At 34.9% G+C, this 22163-nt stretch overlaps 1 long non-coding RNA gene across 1 annotated transcript in view; it reads left to right on the top strand.

Moving 5' to 3' along the window:
* Window positions 1-290: 290 nt before the first annotated feature.
* LOC144365341 (uncharacterized) overlaps window positions 291-22163 on the top strand; it is a 32368-nt gene continuing 10495 nt past the window's right edge. Inside the window, exon 1 of the long non-coding RNA XR_013423655.1 lies at window positions 291-484. This is a non-coding gene — a long non-coding RNA (uncharacterized LOC144365341). The remainder of the gene's footprint in view (window positions 485-22163) is intronic.

Genomic DNA, 22163 nt, shown 5'->3' on the forward strand with positions numbered 1-22163 from the left:
CCTAAGTTCCTTATAGACTAAATAATTTTTCATCCTCAAAAGGATTTAGAGGATCTTGATGAACATAAAAGTAACATAGTCCTTTTAAACCTGTGTTGTATTCCTCTAATTTCACCCTAGCTGCTGTGCTATTCTCATTCATTTGGTTCTCTTGTTCTGGTTGATATTCCTTTAAAGAAATATTGATTATGAGCCTGCTGCTTGCCAAACATTATTTTGTGTGGCAGTCCTCTTGACCTAGGAATTTTTTATTGCTCAATTGTTCTTGCTGCTCTTCTGCTAGTAGTTAGTTGCCTGTTCCTTTTAGTCTTCCATTCACTTCTCTATTGTAGTCTCCAAATGACTATTTTTTTTTACACACTCCTAGTCTTTTTTTTTTTTTTAATTTTTTGAGACAGGGTCTTGCTAAGTTGCTTAGGCCTTGCTAAACTGCTGAGGCTGGCTTTCAACTTGCAATATTCCTGCCTCAACATCCTGAACTGTGGTGAGTACAGGTGTGCACCACTGTTCCGGCCTCCAAATGACTTCTTAAATGATAAGCCTAACATGTGCTATTCCCTTCTTTATTTGCTTTTACTTCTCTGTTTCATTTCATATTATTAATCTCCCCTTCCTTCTTAAAACTTTCTGGTGAATTCTTTTATAGGCCCTTCTCTTCCTCCTAGTTCTCGCACTGTATCTTCTCTGACTCTATCATTATCTATACTGTTTTTATTATTCATCCTATAAGTGCTGTGGGCCCAAAGATTTCAAGTCTAATTAGATCCATCTTTTCCTATCCATTGTTTTGCAATAAATTTAGTCACCAGCTCTTTGGTAGTTACCCTAAATACAAATCTCTATACTACAATTGTGTTTTAAGAGTATTCTAGTTCAATCCCCAGCACACACACACACACAAAAGTATTCTACATGTACATGTCTCTATGTGTATCTGTATACGTATGTGTGTTTATGTGTGTGTATAAAACTGATTATTGTGTTAATCAGATTCACATTTCTATAATAAAATACCTGCAAGAATTAATTTATAAAGAGAAGATATATTTTAACTGATGGTACCGGAGGTTGCAGTTCAAGATCAGATGGCCATATCTGCTTGTGACATCTGGCAGGGACAGCACATCATTGTGGAATCACTTGGTAGAGCAAAGTATAACACAAGCCAGGAAGCTAGAGAAGAAGAGGAAGAAACTGGGGTCCCACAGTCCTAATAACCTAATACCACCCAAGGGACCCCAACCCCAAAGCTCTACCACCTTCCAATATTGCCACCCTGGAGACCAAGCCTTTCATTCTTGGGCTTGTGCGGGACATTCAAACTATAGCGTTTACTCCAAACTGGAAGTAACTATAATTGAATTTGTTTCCCCCCAAAACTTCCAATTGTTCCTCTGACATTCTCTATATACATCCAGTTATGGTGTTTGGAACTAATCTAGGTTCTATTCTTGAGTTTTTCTTTTTCTTCAATTTCTCATGTGTTGTTGATCACCAGGTCTTTAATTTTCTTCCCAATTGTGTGTCTCTTCTATACTGATGACCTCTGTTCTAGAAGGGCTTCTAGCTTTCTTTTTCTAGACAATGTCAATAGTGTCCCAAATCCTTCCCTGCTCGCAAGCTTGCAGGCCGAAATCTATCATCTTCACCTCTCTCAGCCTGAGTGCCTGTCATCTAATTCATAGTCTGGACAAGCTCATCTTTTGCTTGAAGCTCTCGGGTACTCTCCATTGTCTGAGAGAAGGGTCAGAATGGTTCTCTGAAAGCCTCTGGGTCCATTGCAAGTGACTCAGAGTCCCCGTGGGGATCCACGGAGGGGGACTTAGCAGTGCTTGATGCTCACTGCACTCTCCCTCTGCACTTCTGTACTTAACTAGAATGGCTCCACTTTTATCCTTTTATACATTTTTAGTTCCACAAAGCATTTTGTTTTGAGTAAAAGGATGGAGGAAGTCGAGGGCAGGGAGGGAGTTGAGTGCTTTTCCAAAGTTTAAAAGCCACCAGCCTAAGTGACAACACAGTCTGTGTGACCTAGCCTCTGACCAGCTTGCTAGCCTCATCTCTTAAAAATTCACTTCCTTTAATTTATGCTCCATCACATTCATCCAGGCACTTACTTGATAAAAAGAGAGATGGGGTTTTACTATGCTTTTGACCTCAGAAGAATATTCAATTTGAATTAGGCCAATTCTATTCATTTCTTCTTGGACTCATGAATCCGCTTTATGTTGCACAGTTGCTGCATAGAATTGAGATACTGAATTCTAATCTTTTCAGTTTTTTTCATGTTCATTTCCAGGAGGTTGGCTTTTTTCCCTTGCTATTCAAAGCAATCCTGTCCTTTTCATCAGTATGGCAGGTGGCCTTGTAAAACTGAGCATCTGCGACTCTTTCTAAGAGACCCTTTGGGGGTGAGTTGAGAGCCACATTTTGACCTGTTTATGTTTGGGGTATATTTTTTTCCCTCAAATCATCTTTCCAGATTACTTTAAAAAATGAACTATACAACTCTACCCACTAACTAGGAGAGTTATTTTTTAGTCAGGAAACTCGGTTGAATGGGAAGCTGAATCTAAAATTAAGGTAGTTTCCATTTGCCTAAGTGCCATTCTCGATATAATATGCTTTTTGAAAAAGCATTCATTAATATGCATTTTAAGACTTAATTTAGAAACAGAGTCTGTCATTGATCGCCTCTCTGTTTACATTTCAGTAGTCTGCTGAGAGCACACTGGTAGACTCTTTTATAAGTTGCTTTTCCTTCTCCCTTCCTTCTTTATTAGCCTCAACACCTTCCTCTGGGATCTTTATTAAAAGGATCAAGAGTAGAGGTTTTAGATTTCATAAATATTACAGCAGTTCCCTGCTCTTTGGAGAGTGGCTTCTTTAGATTGAAATGGCTTCCTATGGGGGTAAAGAGTGTTTCAAAGCCAACAAATCAGAAAGAGTACAACCAAAAGTTCTCTTTCATAAACACACAAACATTAGAATGCACAGGCCAAATAAATCAGTGTATTATGTCAGGGATACTTGGCTCTTTTTAATTTTTATTTATGTATTCATTGTTAAATTTTATAGTGGAATCTCTGGTTTGCACAACTTTCCAATGATTGGGATACCTTTGTTACAAACCTAAAGGGAGTTCTATGAGCCTTTTAAGAAATTGATCCCCACTATCATAAAAGTCTCTGAGAAACTATTCCACTGTGATTAAGTAGAAATATTTTTGGATGTTCTGACTAGCCTCAAGTATTGTGTGTATATTTTGGGGTGTGTTTGGTTACCTCTTGGGGTATGGGAAGGGGAATGGCAAGCAAGTTATGATGTAATAAATGGTTGAAAACACTGTATTGGTAGGTTATAATTTGTATATGAAATTTGTGATTGGACTTCTTCAGCTAATTTTTAGTATACTGTAGAGATGGAAAATTAGAGTAAGCAGGAGCCCTCATCAAACCATTTAGAGGTTTGGATAATTCTTTTTACAAGTAACTGAAACAAATTACTTAACCTTTCAGTGTTTAAAATGTCTAAATTCAGAGCTTAAAGTGTGGGTTTGATGAATGAGGTGGATACAAACAGATTTGCATGACCCTACTTTTCACCTTACCCTGTGGAATTCTGAATTTGCACAGTATGATTATTTTGAAAACAGAAATGGAGAAAGTAACATCAGGATCCCAATGTAACAAACTCTTGCCTTAGTATTGGGGTAAGAATTAAAATTTGGAAATAAAAGACATACTTCCCTTCTGTCACTCCCATTCCAACCTTTGAGTAATTAAGTACAATCTTCTTAGTATCATCAGACCTAACAGTGTGTCATGTATCATCTTCAGAAGTGGCCTGCTAGAGGAAAAGTTCTCCCGATTCCCAGGCAAATCAGTGCTTGTTCAATTTGGAATAACTGTAATCACCTTCTCAGCGTTAAAATCAAATTGATGCTCCCACTTGTGAATTAAATCAGATTTAATAGAGGAAGGGCCTCAGACCATTTAATATCCCCCATTTGATTTTAATGCACAGCCACAACTGAGAACCAGTGTTCTAATATTTTATAAATGGCAGAGCTGGGCATTTTCCTCAATCACAACTTTTACCATTGATTCATAGTCTCTTCTGACTTTCTACTGCCTTGGAATGAAATCTGAATTCTGTCCATTTTTGAGCATATTCATTATCTCACAATTTTGAAACATCTCGGAACTTATCTGCTCCAAGTATACAGATCTCACTACCAACAACTTATTATGGTCACTCCAGTATGTCTTACCTTTACTGATGTAGTTCTCCTTACCTGCATGTAGAGCTTTCTCTTGTGTACTCCATTCTATGAAACCCCATTCAACATCAATCACAACTTCTCTGTCCCCAATAAATTCCCAATTGTGATTTATGCTACCTGATCTAACACCCAATTTCAGGCTGCCTTGTGGAATGGAGTAGAAGTTTTTTCTTAGGAAAGATTTATTGAGTGTACACAATATTCCTCTATACCAGACCATTCCACTCAGAAAGAAAAGCTATCCTTAGGCTACAGGAGCAAACAAACAGAAATTCTCAGTAGCTTAACAAAGAGGTGGTTTTTCACGCCTGGAAAATGTTATCATGGGTCTTCTATACAGGGACTCAGAGATTTAATGCTACCATCTCTGTGCTCTTGCATCCTAGACACAGCCTCCATTATCACCAAATGGCAAATGTTAGTGGTATCCATCTCCACTTTTTAAAGGATTTGGTCAGTATTTTCTTCAAACCAAGAGTTCCAAGTTTTAAAATAAATTTCTTACTGAACTTGTCAACAAGTGATCACAAGTATTTGAGATTAATGGTATCAGGAGCCATTAATAAATACAATATTAGAGTAGCTATAGATTATGGGGTTCCAAGTCTATATATGCCCACCACTTTCTTTTGATGCTGGGACACTGACTTTGTGCATTTGTATACATGTGTGTGTCAGTGTATTTCTTGTGCTTTCAATTCATTACACTCAAGCTAGGGAGTCTCTATGTATTAGCAATAAACAAGAAATTTTGGAATTATGTATAATCAGCTACTCAGTGACTCAATTTGGGTACACACAAAGTGGAATCATTTTTATTGACTCATTTATTCATTGATTCAATAGACACATAATAAGGATCAGAAATTATCCTAGGCACATAGTACACCTGTCCTTCAATAAACCAAAATAGGTAGTTTCCTAAGTGTGTGGAGACTACATCCTAATGGGGAACATAATAAAAGTGTTCTTAGGAGCTTCTTAGAAAGTGGTGTTAGTGGAGGGAAGAGGAGGACAAGAAGTGCAGGGAAGGAGAATGGAGAGTTCCTCCCGGGGGATGGTGATGGAGGGAAAAGATTTTGGTATCAAATGAAGTTGCCAGGCATCACATTATAAATCCATAACATTTTAGCCAATTCCTGAAAGAAACAAGAGATCAGCCATTCAAATATACAATACAGAGTTCCAGACAGAAGCAACAGCCTACTCTGGTAGGTCTTAGGAAGAACAAAGAGGAGAGTCTGACTGGAGAGAATGGAAGGAGAAGCAGGAGATGAGGAAGTGAAAAAGGTAAACTGAGCAAGGGATAGACAGATGGGATAGGACTCTGTTGACTTTGTATTTCCCCCGCCCACTTACACAAAAATCGGGGTCAATCACAAACCCATGCAATGTGATAACAATAGTGAAACAACCTATCTCATAAACTTGATGGTTGAAGTAAATTTTATGATCTTTTCATTGTTAGATATATTTAGTCCTAGAGGAAAAAAAATGGTTGTATTAGAGGGTAAGTCCTCTACTGGCTATCAACAGAACACCGATCCTCATCTCTCTCCTGAGAAAGGAAGCTCTATAATCATATAAGGAAGTTTATAATTTAGAAGTTAATGATCACTCTTTACTCGTAAAAGAGCCTCCTAAAAATTCTTTTTTTAAAAAACCATCTTCTATTCTTCATGGTCAGGATTCAGTGGAAATGAGGAACAGCTGGCCAACATCTTGCATCTCATAATCTATCATGTCTACAATAATTGTTATGAATTTACATAGAGAATGGTCTCTTTTTCCAGATAAAATACAGTATTCCTTTGGTCTGCCTCATAAGTCCTTTATCATGTCATTTCAGTTCTTTGGGATTCCTATCCACATTTAATATATTCTATCTGATTAGTGCTTAACTTTTCTAATTTACAGTGAATCAGATTATAAACTGTTCTCACAAATAATAATCTGATAAATTACCTGATTAATGCATGCTAAAATTACTTGCTATTAGGAAAAGAAAATTTCAAATGCATCTATATTGCCAAAGTGTTATAGTAGATAAGTTATTTTGTAAATTCATTAGACTCCCATCTAATTTGGGGAACAAAGGAGATCATAGAAATTAATGGAGGAAAAATTATAATTCCTATGATACCCTTTTTACTTGCAGAAAAAAAGCATTAGAAGATGTAACCTGTCACCTATCAGCGTGGAAGACAACAGTTAAGAATGGGGGCTAATTTTTAATGGCATTGATATGGTGTTTGTTTTAATTATTTATTGTTGTGGGACAACTATCCCCAGATTTGGGAAACCCAAACAGCAAGTACTAGTTTGCTTAGAAGTTTTCACAGTGAAGGCTGCCAGGTCACAGTGACAACTGAGTCAATGGTACCAGTGGAATGAACAGTGTAGATGTTGCCCCTGAAAGCTTAAATTATCAACTCATAATATTAATGGGAAGAATATCATATTTTGTTGAAGATTAACCCAATATTTTATTTCTTATTTCAAACTGTGGCTAATCTCATTATCCAACTCAAATCATTAGGGTTATATAAAGAACATTGAATGATATTGTCTTAAGAGCATATAGCTGCAAAATAGCTCAAATACTTTTTATTATTAATTTCCAAAAGGTAATTAATGTCCCAACCATAAAACTTCTTTAATATCCAAAGATATATTAGTTTCTAAAATAGGATCTCTTTCTTTGAAGGAATTTAAGTCTGACAACATTTCTTCTTTATTTCCTAATTCTCATTCTCAGCCAGGTGAACCCTACAAGTGTTTAGTTACTTTCTGATGTCTGCCAGCAAATGTGATCTGAGTCATTTCCCCAAAGAAATGAGAGAAATACACAACATCCTCCAAAGTAGCACTACTTCATTCCCAAATATCTCATATCTCCAAAGCAGAGTATAATCTCACAACTATAACATTTAGAAAATTTTTTGAAAAATAGCATTCTATACTTTAAACACTAATTCCCCTATCCAGTGAAAATACATGTTTCAAAAGCCCAACTCACATAAGTGAAACCTAAGTCTCAATTTCAACCAAGGCCAAAGCTATAATTTTGTTGTTATTTAGATGTAGATGGGCATTTTGCAGAGGTAGAGATAGAATAGAGAAAATGGGTATAACATGAAACTCTTGGTTTTAGTCTTAGTCTGTGCGTTAATTCACACCAGTTTTCCATAGTTCATATGTAAGATTGAGTTCAGTTGGGAGAAATTTTTATTAATAAGGTAATAGAAACACTATATTTCTTCTATCTTTAAATTTGTGTGTGTGTGTGTGCATGCATGTACGCATGCACATTTTCATCTGTGAGCACAATTTAGAAAAATTTTCCTCCCCCTGACTTTTAATTTATTTGCCCTTAATAATTGTGAACATCTTAAGTGGCAACAGTATCAGTTCGGCTATTTCCTTACTGCAGGTATGTACTGTCTTCTCTTCTTTCAAGATGGCATTATTGAGTTTTGGAAGGTTCAGTGTGTTTTGTAATGTGTTCCCAAATCTTCTTTACTATATATAGGGATAATTCTTTCCCAGGTAGAAGAGAGCCTTTGTTGGGGGCCGTGTATGATTTGTTTGAGCCATTAAGGCAGGGAAGCTGCTTTTCTGGGAACTCCTGAGTGAAATTCACCTGTTTGAGAAGGCCCAGATCATGCCGATACCCTGCCTTAGCTCACTGCCCCAGGTTCAAACACAGCCATCAGGAGATTGAACACCAAACAACCTGCTTATTCCCCCACTCTTATCCTGTTTTTCCTGAAGGGGCTTCTTATTGTGTGTATGGCTATAAATAAAGTAAATGGGTTTTTCTCTTTGTTAGGATCATACCGATAAGGTCTGTCTGTCAATGCCCTTGCTTTTAATATATTTCTGGTCTTCTGTGTTTCTTTATAATACTACCTTCATAGCTTTTATTTTGCAGCCAGCCCACACCTCAGCTATTACCCACTCTCTCCTCATGCAGGACATGGTTTCCTAGTGTGGTCCCAAATCTTCTTCACCATGTATGGGGATAATACTTTTTTCCAGATGAAAGAGAACCTTATTTCCTTCTCCTTTCTCTTTCCTCTGTTTGATCACTTGAGATACTCCCTCAGAGTCTGCCTTGTGCTATCCCTCACGATTTGAGAAATATGAAATTGATAATTCCTGGGTAATATTTACTGAAATACTTGTGCTAGTTACCACTGCTAATTGCCTTTTCATAATTACCCATAAAATAGCCATTACTATAACAATTTTACTAGTCAAGAAATATGAGTAGCTATAGAAGGGGACGTGGCTTACTCTGTGATTTATATCATCTTAACTGGTGGGGTTGAGACTTATCTTTTCAAATAGTGTTTGGTTTTATTGATTCCCTTTACTGTACTTTCATTTCATTAATTTCAGTTTAGATGTCTATTATTTCCTTTCTTCTGTTTATTTTAGGTTGAAACTCCTCTTTTTTCTCTATAGTTCCTAAGGTATAAGTTTTGATAATTCTGTTTTTTTTCTTCCAAGATATTCACTTAATATTAAAAATTTCCCTCTAATTCTATCCTGTAATTTTTACCTGTCTTCTAATCCTTCAGTTTTGAGAAGGTGAATTTTCATTTTTATTTGGTTCAAACTATCTAATATTTTCTTGATATATTAGATATATCAAGAAACTATCTAATATTTTCTTAAATCTTTGGATAATTAGAAATGTTTGGCTTAACTTCCAAAAATTTGGGTATCTACCAGATCTCTTTCTTGTATTAATTTTTAGTTTATTTCTATTATGTCTGAGAACAGGCTTTATAGGATTTCTATTATTTCAAATTTGTATGTATTTTAAATCCTATGATTTGGCATTACAGGCAAATAAATAAGTCATTCAGGTGTGCTTGAGAAGAATGTGTTTTATGTCATTGTTGGATGGAGTATTGTATAAATACCAATCTAATAAAATTGACTGGTGGTATTATTTATGTAAACTTTATCCTTGTTACTTTTCTGACTGCTTGATTTGCCAGTTAGTGAAAGATGATTGTTGAATCTTCAAATAAAATGCTGGATTTGTCTGTTTTCTTTTCAATTTTACATGTTTTTTCTTCTCTTATATTTTGACACCCTTTTGTTAGGTGTATACAAGTTGATGTGAACATCTTAAGTGGCAACAGTATCAGTTCTGCTATTTCCTTACTGCAAGTATGTACTGTCTTCTTTCAAGATGGCATTATTGAATTTTGGAAGGTTCAGTGTGTTTTCTTGGAGATCTGCTCATTTTATCATCATGCAATGACCTTCTTTATCCTAAATAACTTTTCTTGTTCTGAAGTTGGCTTTGTCTGAAATTAATCTAGTACTACAACTTTCTGGATTAGTATGATATATCCTTGTAATTACTTTATATGAAATCTATCTGTAGTTTTATATTTAAAATGTGTTTTTTTGCAAAGAGTATATAGTTGTATCTTGTTATCCTGGTGATTACTCTGTTTTAATTGGATATTCACACTATTAACATTTAAAGATATTATTGGACAAAGTAATTGTTTGAATTAATATCCACTATGTCTTGGTGTTCTGTTTATTATGTTCTTTGTTTCTTTCTTCTTCCTACCTTTATCTGCTTTTTGTAGTTTTATTTGGGCATTTTATTTCTTTCCTTTTTATCATCTCTTAACAATTGATTGTGCTTCTATAAAAACTTAGTGGTTTCTTTAGAGTCAATATACTTTATAAAAATGTTGGCGTATTAAAATTATATGCAACCATGGGATTCATTGTGCTGTATTCATATGTGTATATAACATAATTTGGTCAATTTGTAACTGATTTAAGTCCTCCTTCCAATAATACTTTACCGTTTTATGTGTAACAAATGTACCTTATTTTAAAGTATTTGTATTTCTTCTTCCCATTCTTTATGATACTTTTATAATTTATTTTACTTACTCATATAACCATCCAATATATTACTATTATTATTTCAAATAAGTTTTCATTTTGGTTAAATAAGAATAATAAAATACTCTATTTATAGTTTTCCCTTCTCTGAAATGTTTTCTTTTCCATTTAAATCTTGAATTTATGACGAAAATTATTTTCCTTCTCATTGAAGAACTTCTTTTAACATTTCTTGTAAGGTAGATTTTACTGGCAAATTTCCTCAATTTTGGGCTGGGGATGTGGCTCAAGCAGTAGCGAGCTTGTCTGGCATGTGTGGGGCGCTGTGTTCGATCCTCAGCACCATATAAAAATAAACTAAAGATGTTGTGTCTACCGAAAACTGAAAAAGAAATATTAAAAAATTTTTAATATTTAATTTTTTTCTCTCTCCTCCTCCCTCCTTCCCTCCCTCCCTCTCTCCCTCTCCTATCTTAAAAATTTCTGCTTGCATGAGAAAGTATATTTTCCACTTCAAGGATAATTTTAATCGATATAGAATTCTAGGTTGCTATTCTTTTACCACTTTAAATATTTCACTTCCCTGTTTTTTTTCTTGCATGGTTTCTGATGAGATACTTATTCTAATTCTTATTCTTTTTACTAAATTGCTAAGCATTTTCTTCCTCCTTTCCCTCTTTCAGAATTTTCTTTGTCTTTTTCCCCCTATAGTTTGATATTAATGTTAATGTTATTTATTTTGCTTCGTGTTCTTGGAACTTTCTGAATTAGTGGTTTGGTTCAGTTGATTAAATTTAACAAGTTCCTGGCATCATTCCTTCAAATAATTCTTTTGCTCTGTTCTTGTTTTTATTTTTCCCCCTGATAATCCAATTATACTTAAATCTTTTGGAAAATTTTTTCAACAGTCCTTTCATGTTCTGTTTTTGGTTTTGGTTTTCCATTTTGTTTTCTCTTTGCTTTCAGTTTTAGCAATATATCCTTAAGTTCACTAATTCTTTTTCTGTTGTGTTTAGTCTACCAATGAGCCCCATCAAAGACAGCCTTAATTTCTGTTGTAGTGTTTTTGATTTCTGTCATTTATTTTTGATCATTTTCTTAGAATTTCCTTTTTGTTTATAGTAGTACCCATCTATTTTTACATGTTGTCCACTTTTTCCATCAGAGTCCTTAGCTTATTAATCAGTTATAATACTACATATTTATTTTAGATTCCCTAACATAGTCATTCAGCCTTAATAACAGGGATGTATTCTGAGATGTGACTTTAGGTGATTTTTTTTTTAATTTTGTGAACACTATAGAGTGTACTTACTCAAACTCAGATGGTATAACCTATTGTGTGCCTAGGCTTTGTGGTATAGTTTTATTACACCTAGACTGCAAATCTGTATATAGCATTTTACTGTACTGATTTTCATAGGTAGTTGTAACACATGGTAAGTTTTTGTGTATCTAAACATATCTAAATGTAAAGTAGGTACAGTAAAAATACTAGACAATAGAAATTTTTTAGCCCCATAAAAATCTTAATTGGACTGCCATCATACCTACAGTCCATCATTGACTAAAATGTTGTCATGTAGTCCACAACTGCAATTCCAATATCTATGTCATATCTAAATCTATTTCTGATGTTTACTTTGTTTCTTCAAACTGTTTTCCTTGCCTTTCCAGATATCTTATTATTTTCAATGAACACCAGATATGTTGTAGTAGGTTAAAAGAATTGAGTTCAAGAGGGCTTGATCGAGAAACTTTGTGTCAATAGGTTAGGGTTCAGTTTTTTTAAAAAGTTTTTCTGTAGCTAGAGTTGTTTGTTTTTATTTCCTTTTTTTGATTTTGGGTTTCTCTAAATTCTCCCCCTCAGAAAGAGTCTGTGTCTTGGAGCACTTTCAGCTATGATCTGCTATTATTATACTCAAGTCTTGATAATGTGGTGTAAGATTTGAGGAAGGAAAAAAATTTCTAATCTTATGATTAGAGGAAACTCTGATTCTGCCCTGTGACCTTCAGTTGTTTCTAGTGGTGTCTACTTTTTCTTCTACTTACACAGTAAAGATAGAATGGGCTGGGATGGGAGAGATGCTTTTCCCGTGGCTGGATTAAAGCCTCGGGTAGTCTCTTCCCTGAAAAGTCAGTCTGATATGGAGAATCCTGTGGGTTTATTCCACAATGATTATACTTCTCTTGCCTTTGCAAGACCCACGAGGGAATCTTTCTTGGATTTTCAACATGATAACTAGTGAGGTCCCTAGAGGAAAAGCCCTTGGAAGTGTGGTATCTAAAAATGTTGGTCCGCAGCAACTTCTTACGTTCAATATACCCACGTTCATACTCCAGGAATCCTTCAAAATAATCATTTAAGTGTTTTATGGTCCCAGCAGCTGCTTCTCCAGGTAAGCAGTCTCTCAGATTTTGGCTTTCCCTAAGAACTCACTCCTTTGATGGGTCCAAGAAAGTCATTGATTTTCAATTCAAAGATTTTTTTTTTCTTATTGTAGAAATGGGAACAACAAATTCCAGGTATTTGCATGTGGAAGTAGAAAGCAGGAGTCAGGCTGGGACTTAAACCTAGGTCTGCTGGACTTGGAAGTGCAGTTTTTCCTTTATGCAGTGCTTTGTTATTTTTCTTTAAATCCCATTAGTAGGAAGACTTGTTTTCCCAGTGACATTTTTAAAAATTAAAAAAAATTTTCTTATATTTCTAGTTTTTCTCTCTCATTTGATTGAAAGACAGTTACATAGAGATTTAGAGTAAAATAGAGATTTAGGTAGAACTGGACTGACAGATAAATTTTGGTTTATCTTAATATTATATAGTCAAAGTTCTTTAATTTGCAAACTTGAAATGTTAGAGGTTCCACTTGCTTTGGTTTCAAGTTGTTCTAATAAACACTTCTGACATAGGTGAACAAACAAGTACTTAAAATGGAAAGGTGAATGGTATCAACGAAAGAAAATTGAGAGCAGGTAGGACAAGACTGGCCATTTAAATGGATCATTAAAGGAAGACACAATTTGACTACATGACTCCCCAGGGAGCTTCGTGGTCTGGGTTTATGAACTCTGGGAGAAGGGCCAAGTTAGGCCTAATTATATTTAGATTAACTCTGCAACTTAAATGCCTAACCTTTTCTCAGTTATTTTTATTTCTCTCTGTGATTTATTTATTTATTTTTAATTTTGGTGTGAGCTCTGCTTTCTTTGACCTTTTTATTATGTGAGTGCTTTAATTAGCCATCACTTCTCTATCCTTCCTTAAAAAATAATTAAGAGATGACAATCTATTTGGCCATCTGCTGAAAGAAAAAAAGGTATTCATAATGTAATTTTAACATACAAACATTGTGCAATAAATGCATACCTATCATCATTCGTTCTTGCTTGTTACCTCTGAGTTTTTGGTAACTAATTTCCCCTAAAATACAATCTGGACTAGCTGAGAATAATATAATTTGTCCTCTAGAGGGAATTGTTGAGGGAAAGGTTCTTTTTCTTGATGGCTGTTTACTTCTGGAGTATTTATTTCTGGAGTATTTCCCTCCCAACGAGTATGGGTCTACCATGTTTTTTTCTTAAGATGGCAAGTGAGAGTCTGTGTTTTTTGATGTTGCCTTTTAAAAGAAGTGGTACATGCCTGCTTTTCTAAAGTATGATACTACTTACTATATAGCAATTCTTAACCTTTTTGAGGGGCAATAGATACCTCTGAGAAACTGATGCAAGCTAGGAAATTCTTTACAGAAAAATGTTTATGTATTTAAATTTTGCATATGTAGTAACTTCAAGAAAATAATAGATCTTTCAAAGATAATAAAGGCTTCTGATGTTCAGGTTAAAAATACCTCAGACATGTTTACATTTCACAAGTGACTACTGCTTTACCACAGAAGTACAGGGTTTGGTTCTTGCCGTAATAAAACATCTTTTGCTGATTCAACACTTTTATCCTTATATGACAGTGTCCTTTATCTCTGAACATTATAGGGATGACAGTAGAATTTGTTGAGAAGTCTTAGACATCTTGTGTGAAAAATGAACAACTCTGAGTTGACTGTACATATTTATATAGTATGTACATATATCTATACAGTATAAAGGATAGTGCAGTAGCACCTTTTACTAAGGAGATAGTCATAATTTTTAATGCTGTGACTATGGGAGTGGTTTTTCTACTATAGGGATTCTTTTGCCTCTTATTTGCCTTGGAAGGTCACCTTTTTGTTTCAATAACATTACTAGATCTTAAATTTTGTTTGTGAATTTGCTCAAATTGTAGACTTTGACAACTGAAAATTTATTTTTTGAATGCTTTGCTTCCCTTTAATATGCTTAACAATATTATGACTATGGCAGGGTGAGAGTGTTTAACTTGAGTTGATAGTGCCAGTATCTCTGCTCTTTAAAATAACCATTTAGGTATAGAACAAGGCATTTTGAAGAAGCATCACTGTTAGAGTGGTGGGGATATGGGTCTCTGCTTGCATGGAAGTGGTTCAGGAGCAGTTCCATTACAATAGACAAACACCAAGACAATGTTACAGATCTTAGTGAGCTAAGATTAAGCTTGCTACATGTTCATAATTGCATTCTCTGAGTATGTGTATATGCATATGTATTTGGAGCTTAAGTGTATGAATGTAGTGAATGTTTAGTTCATTCTTTCCAGTTTATTCAAATTAGCCTATGATTTTGAAAAATGGTTTGATGAAGACATCCACAGTTAGTGAAGGGGGATGATAATATGCATGTGATTGACATGAACTAATTAAACTATAATGTCCCAGGCTATTATCTGCCAGGCAGTTATTTAATGGTGTAGGAGAAATGTCATCATGCTGCTTTACTGTGAGATAGGGTTTCATCAACAAAAAGAAGAAAAAATGTTAAAGCTTTTATCTTATATCATTATGTTCATTGTGTAATTCCTCTATAGCAAGAGATGATATAGCGATTACATAGTGCTAAGAATACAGGATTAAGAATAAAAAATGAAAAGCTATGGCTGGAGTCTTATATCTACTGAGATCTTTATTGCCCCCAGGATCTAATCCTGTGAAGAGGGATAATAACAAGAGCAACCATTAGGTTGCTGGGAATTAAGCAAGAAAATACATGTGAAATGCTTTGCAGAGTGTCTGGCATAAAACACATGCCTAATAAATACAAAGTATTGCCTGATAGCAGATGTTGGAGCTTTTGAATGTAAGTGACAGTTAACCTACATGGTCTAAACCTACCTCTACACAGTTCCTACCAAACACCTTCATTTTCTTGTTTGTTTCTGTGAACAGACTACAAATAACTGTATCTGTCCTCTTTGGAATCTTACTTGCTAGAGCTCTCTTACCCATGTCTGGAACATTCACCACTTTTTTAGTTAATGGCTGAATTTGCTTGACTTGTTAACTTAAGCAGTCTTCTCCTTAGCAAAGTATGCTTTACATGGAACCTTAATTCCTCTGCCCTTCTCTCTGAAATGGATCCAATTTCAGGAATCCTTATCAGAATAGGTTGCCGATGATGAACCATAAGATAACAAGATGACTCAATGGCTGTGTTCTTGATATTCTTACAGGTACAAGTTAGAGCTTGCATATATTTTTCTCTTTCTTTATAGTATGTCTGTATTACCCAGAGCATTGATACCTTCCACAGTAATTTTATCAATTATGTTATAGTTATCAGATAACTTCTAAGTCATTTTGAAAACTGAGAACCAGTTTTGAAGCACAAATATTAACATCTTCTGAGGGTGTGCCTATGCAAACTTAGTGACTGATAAAGACCAGAGCATTTCTGATTCTCATAGCATCTATTGTATCTATTTTTAAGGTTAAAAAATGATCTTAACTGTTCTAGCAGGCTATGAGCTTCTTTATTTTTAAGGGTATTTTCTTTTCCTTTAATATCTCTCCACACAACTTTTCCATAACTGGCACACTATTATGTTGTCAAATTCGGCTAGAAAAATAATTTTCTTGATAATTCAGTGATTTTTCCTAATCCCATTTACTAAATGCATTTCATTATCCATGTCTTAGTATCATGGAATAGAAAACCCTTTTCCCTATGATATGAATGAACTGTATTTTTATGAGTTCAGTTCAGTTTATTATCTCTAGAGTAAATTTGAATATTGTTTTAAGAAATATAATACTTGATACTTAGTAATATTTGATACCTCACATAAATGACACATCTGGGATTTTATTCAACACTTAGCTCAATATTTGCATCTTTTATGGGCTGTGCTTCTTGCATGTTCCTAAATAATTCTCCTAACATTTCAAGAAAAATACTTGCTTTATTTCCGAAGTGATGAAATTGAAGAATAGAGAAGTTGTTCCTATCATCTTAGATGGACTCAATACTTAGAGCAGGGATTCACACTTAGGACTCCTGATTTGCCTTGTTCTTTGTACTAGACACACAAAACTTATAAAAATGACATTTATGTTGCTGGTGCTAATCTACAGAATCTTAAATGAAATGATTGACTTTGAACATGAACTTTCATTAAAGTTGGCCTTTCCTATCCCTATCACTGATCCTGGAGAATGTCTTTTATGTGTCCAGGCATATAACAATGTCACTTCTAAATGATAGTAATGTTAAAAATAACATTTTTCAGCAATGTCATTCCAGGAACTAATCTATGGCATAATAACAATCTTTAGTTTGATGCTTTCTGAGCTCTGAAGAGAAAGTGCAGGATTTAATATATCATGATGTCCCCTTTATTCATTTCTTTCAACTTTTAGTTTAGTGCTTATAAATAACCTATAGTGGATTTGCGAGTGATGCTTTAGTCATCAAATTTGGTGGCATGATCTAGGAGCCTGCTGATAGATTTTATGCAATGTTTTACATGCTGAAGAGTTCTGGTTGTGGATGTCTTTATGTGTCTATAAACCTTGTAACCTGGTACCCCTTATAACACTGGCATTTAAAGATAGGGCTAATTCATATTTTGTTGGCTACCTATGTTACCAAGGTTCTATTTTATATAAACCTTGAAACCTACTAGTTTTGGCAGGGTAGTTTTTAACAACTTGGTCTTTTGAAGCCCTGTGATAACAAATTTAAAATAACTTGTGTATTAGGGATTAACAGAAAAACAGATCTAACAGGATGTGTGTATATACATTCATATATATATGTGTGTGTGTGTGTGTACATATATATGAATTATATATATGAATATAGTGTGTGTGTGTGAATGACGCACACAAACACACACACATATACACACATGCACACACAATGATTGTCTTTAAAAGAAATTGGCTCACATGATTTAGGGAATGAGCAAGTACCAAACCAGTAGTGTAGGCTGGAAACAAAGCAGATGTTGATGTTGTAGTCTTCAGCCTGAAGGCAGAATCCTTCTTTGAAGGGACCTCATTTATTTTCTCTTCAACTGATTGGATGAGGCCCATCTAGTCTCATGATTTAAATTCAACTATATTTAAGAAAGTTCTTTATAGCAACATGTAGACTGGTGTTTGAATATTTAGGAATTCTAACCTACCCAAGTCAACACATAAATTAACCATCACAACTGGGTTCTAACTTCTTGTTTATTTTTTTAAATTATTTTTAGTTATATAAAACACTAGTTTACATTTGACATAATTACAAAAGCATGGAACACAATTTGCTCTAATTCAGTCCCCAGAACTTCCCCCCCCTCATCCTCCCCCTTCCACCGTCCTTCTCCCATCTCTCTACTGATATTTCTGCATTTATCTTTTTAAATTAGTGTATAATGGATATACTTTATGTTGTTATGCACTGTGATATTTCATGTATGTATATAAGAAAGTTTGGTCAGATTGACTCTAACATCTTGTAATAACTGGTACCATTGATTTTTCAAAGTTTTCCTGTGGTATATAAAAATTTCAAAGGTTTTTGTGGTATATATACAGGTTAATACAATTAAATATAAATTAGATATTTTGATTTGGAAGTACACCTCTTTTCACAGTGGTATTCTCTATTTGAATTCTTTTAGGTTAGTGATCATAAGATATCATTAAGCCTTTTTCTTTAACTTTTGCTAGTACTATAGCTAATTAGTTCAAAGTTCAAAACTTAATATCCTTCTACAGTAATAGGAAGGGAAAGTAATCTTTGTTGAATAAATATATTTAATAGTATTTCTAGAAACTTGAACCTGAATTTTCATTGAAAATATCCTCTATATTCTCATTTAGGAATTTCTCTTAATGAAAACACCATTATTTGTTAAAAAGAAAAAGGAAAAAAAATAAAAGAAAAAAGAAAATGAAAAATTTTGTAGTTGTAGATAGACAGAATGCCTTTTTTAATTTTTATTTTTATGTGGTGCTGAGGATTGAGCCCAGTGCCTCATGTGTGCCAGGCAAGCACTTTGCCACTGAGCTCCAACCCTAGCTCAACACCATCATTTTTGTGTTTGGAAAGTTCTTGAATCTTTACATTTTATTGCATTCTGGCTAGTAAACATTCAGTAAATATTATGTATTTTTCTTATAGTAAAAATTGAAATTCTACTCATAATAGAATATTTTGATGTGAATAAGAATATTCTCCCAAATAATTTGAATTATCTATTTATTTTGAGATAGGGTGTTGCTATGTGTTTAGGCTGGCTTCAAATTTCTGGGCTCAAATAATCCTACTAGCTCAGTCTCCTGAGTAGCTTAGAATAGAGACATTTGCCATCTATCCCAGCCTCTGGGTAATTTGTTTTTAAACTTCCTTATGTTCTAATGCTTCATATATTTAACATGTTTTAATTAAATCAGAAGAGCAGATCCTGTAAAAAGGACAGTGTGTCATAGCCCTGTGACTACTGATTCTGTCAAGTCAGGACAAGTCAAATAGACTAAATTGTTACATATGCAAAAACTGCAGAACCTCAGTGGCTTAATAAACCAAGGGCTTGCTTCCTATTTCTACATGTTCAACATGGGTCAGTCTGGGAGCTCTGCCTCATCACAGTAGCTGAGACTTGATCTGCAGACGTTGACCTTTGGTCATTGTGCCAGGAGAAGGGACACATGAAGGAGACAGAATATACTACTACTGAAATCTTCCACCTGGAGGTAATCCATCCCATTTCTGTTCACATTTGTTAACCAGTGTATCTAATTGTACAGTAGGGGTGGAAGTTTAATTTGATTATGAACTTGAAACAAGGGGAGCAGGATACTTGTAAATAGTCCTGGCAGCCACAAGCAGGCACTGTATCAGGTGTGGCTTTGTATCATGAATAATTTCAGCTTTAGTATATGTTTAAGTATGGCTCATAAAAACATTCAATTGTTTTTCATGATGAGTGCATAGTTAAGCAGTCTCCAAGTTGGCGTAGGAATTTAATAGTGATATAAAGGGTCAGACTTTTTACCTATTTTTGTTCTGCTTTTGCTAGACTCATGGATTTTTGTCCTTAACCAGACTACCTTTTGGCTTCAGGAAGACTTCCATAACTATAAATTTCATAAACTCACATGCATGCCCTCAAATCAGGGAGGAGGGAATATATTTTCTCTCTACTATTTTGTTTTGTTTGTTCTTTGGTCAGAAGGAAATTCTTCTTTAGAGAAAACCACTATGTTTTCTTAGTAGACTTTCTCTTCTTTTTCATTAGTCAGAACCCTGTCACTTGGCAACTCTTAGCTGGGAAGAAAGCTTAGAACCCTATCTGAAGAAGGGAACAAAAGAGAAGTATAACTTGTTTAGAAGATTACCATGGCTTTACCATCTTCCTGTTTTGGGGGCCGGGCACATGCATCTTGAACAAAATGCAATATTAAAAAAAAAAACAGAACATAGAACATGAATATCTTACACACACACACACACAACACACACATACACACAAAGAAAAAAAAGAGAGAGAAAGAAAGAAAGAAGTCACCATAGGAGGGCAAGATTATTTCATCCAGGGGTTCAGGTTAGTAGGAAGGTAGCAGTATATGAGCAGATCCTTCAGAAACCAGGATTTCAATATAGAAAAGACATTCCAGATGGAAAACATTAAAGACAAGGAGTCAGGAATATGATAATGCTGAGAAATAAGAAGGGATTAAATAATATAGAGTTATAAATGTTACACAAGACCTTGGACTCTTGAAGTCTTCTAACACTGGGTCATTGTGATCTGGTAGCAAAGAACAATTGTTCTAGACTTGGATAATCTCTTTTTCACCACAGTTCTCTCACTTAGTACTTGTGAAATATTGAACAAGCTTGGTAACATCTCTAAGCCCCATTTCCTATTGGTTAATAAAAGGGAATAAAAAATGACATCTATGTTAAAATTAATAAGGACAAATGTAAGGGCTGAAATAAAATTGTAGTTATTTCTTGTTCATATAACAAGGTCATGGACTAACTTTGCTCCATATGATCATTCAAGTTACCAGGCTGAGAATAGCTTTGTCATTTTCAATATTTGCTTTCTACAGTCTCTCATGGTAGTTCTTCAGAAAACTTCAGTGGGTTCTAGGGACCATGACATGCTACAATGCACATTAAGCACCTAGCATAGCATAGCATCTGACACAGAGTAAGTAATAAATGAATAAATGTTATTGTTCTTTCTAAGCCATAGCTTAGAAGAAAACTTCATAGCAGAACCAAAACAAGTCTTAATCCACAAAAGAATATTTTATTTATTAATTTGCTGGGGAGTTTAAAAAAGGGAGCAGGTTGGGAAACAGAAGGTAGAATTTATAAAACAAAGGCCAGATGGAGCAGTCATACTTGAAATGATCAGGAATTTTCTGTACTGTTTGATCCTTAAATGTGAGCCTTTGTAGCAACATTAATGATAACTTTGGGGCATGAAGCTACCTTTATGTTATTAATATAAAACCAAAATATACCCTTCCTTTTCTTGCTGGAGGTCTATGTCTTGAGGATTGTGTAAGCCTTTGGCTATGAAGGCTGTCTCAGAAGTCGTAAGCTTCATGGCAGATCTTGTCTTGAGCTATTTCTATGAGAAAAGGGTTTTCCAGCACACAAAGAAGGAACCAAATTAAACCTCACAAACCAAATTGAAATAATTGACATAGTAACTACATCATACATTCCTTGCAAAAGGACAGGTTTATCATTTTTTTACATCCAGGGGTTCTGAAACTTTTTAAAAAACTTGCTGGTGGAAGAAGAATGAAAGGCCTGAGATTCTGCATAACAATACAATCAGCCATGGTACCACACACTGAGCAGGAATGCCCTCTACCATGTTGGCCCCAGGGCTAAAATATTGGCTTATGTTTTACTGGTGAAAACTGAATTGGGGCATCTAAAATTCAGTGTGTTTTATCCAGAATATTCTGACATGACATGACATGATGTGTGTGTGTGAGTGTGTGAGTGTGTGTGTGTGTGAGTGTGTGAGTGTGTGTGTGAGTGTGTGTGTGTGTGATGTTATTTTATAACTCAGAGTATTATGAATATAGGCCTTAGTCACCTGTATTATAAACTACAGATATGTACAGATGAGAGTTAAAGTTTATTTCAAACAGTAAAATGTTTATCTCAACACATTCTGTCTTTCTAAATCATAAAAGAAATCATAGATTTGTAGGCCACATGCCCGGGGCTGAGATTCAGCTGGATCACCACCCTGATAGCACTGGCTATTTAAGGCTGGCTTCCACGTACATTGGGTGGGATGCTGCCTGATGGGGAGATGCCTTTACCTTCTCTGACGCTGAATAGTTTGACCACCCTCCCTGAGAGTTTCCTGAGGGCAGTGCATCAGTATAGCTTCCTTTCCTGTGCTCAGTGAGCTCAGCAATTTTCACAGTTGGCACTCCAGAACTTTGGGATTACATAGGAACCAAGATATTTGGATACATTGCATTGGGTTATAGCCCAAGGATTCCCTGTGAAATAGCATGGCTCAGTTTTTTCCTTACCTAGAACTCAAGAGATCCAACATCCCTAGGTAGATATTGCAGCCATTTTCCTCAGAGTTTAAGTA

Source organism: Ictidomys tridecemlineatus, chromosome 7 (assembly GCF_052094955.1).
Source record: "Ictidomys tridecemlineatus isolate mIctTri1 chromosome 7, mIctTri1.hap1, whole genome shotgun sequence".
In the NCBI taxonomy this organism is placed as follows: domain Eukaryota; kingdom Metazoa; phylum Chordata; class Mammalia; order Rodentia; family Sciuridae; genus Ictidomys; species Ictidomys tridecemlineatus.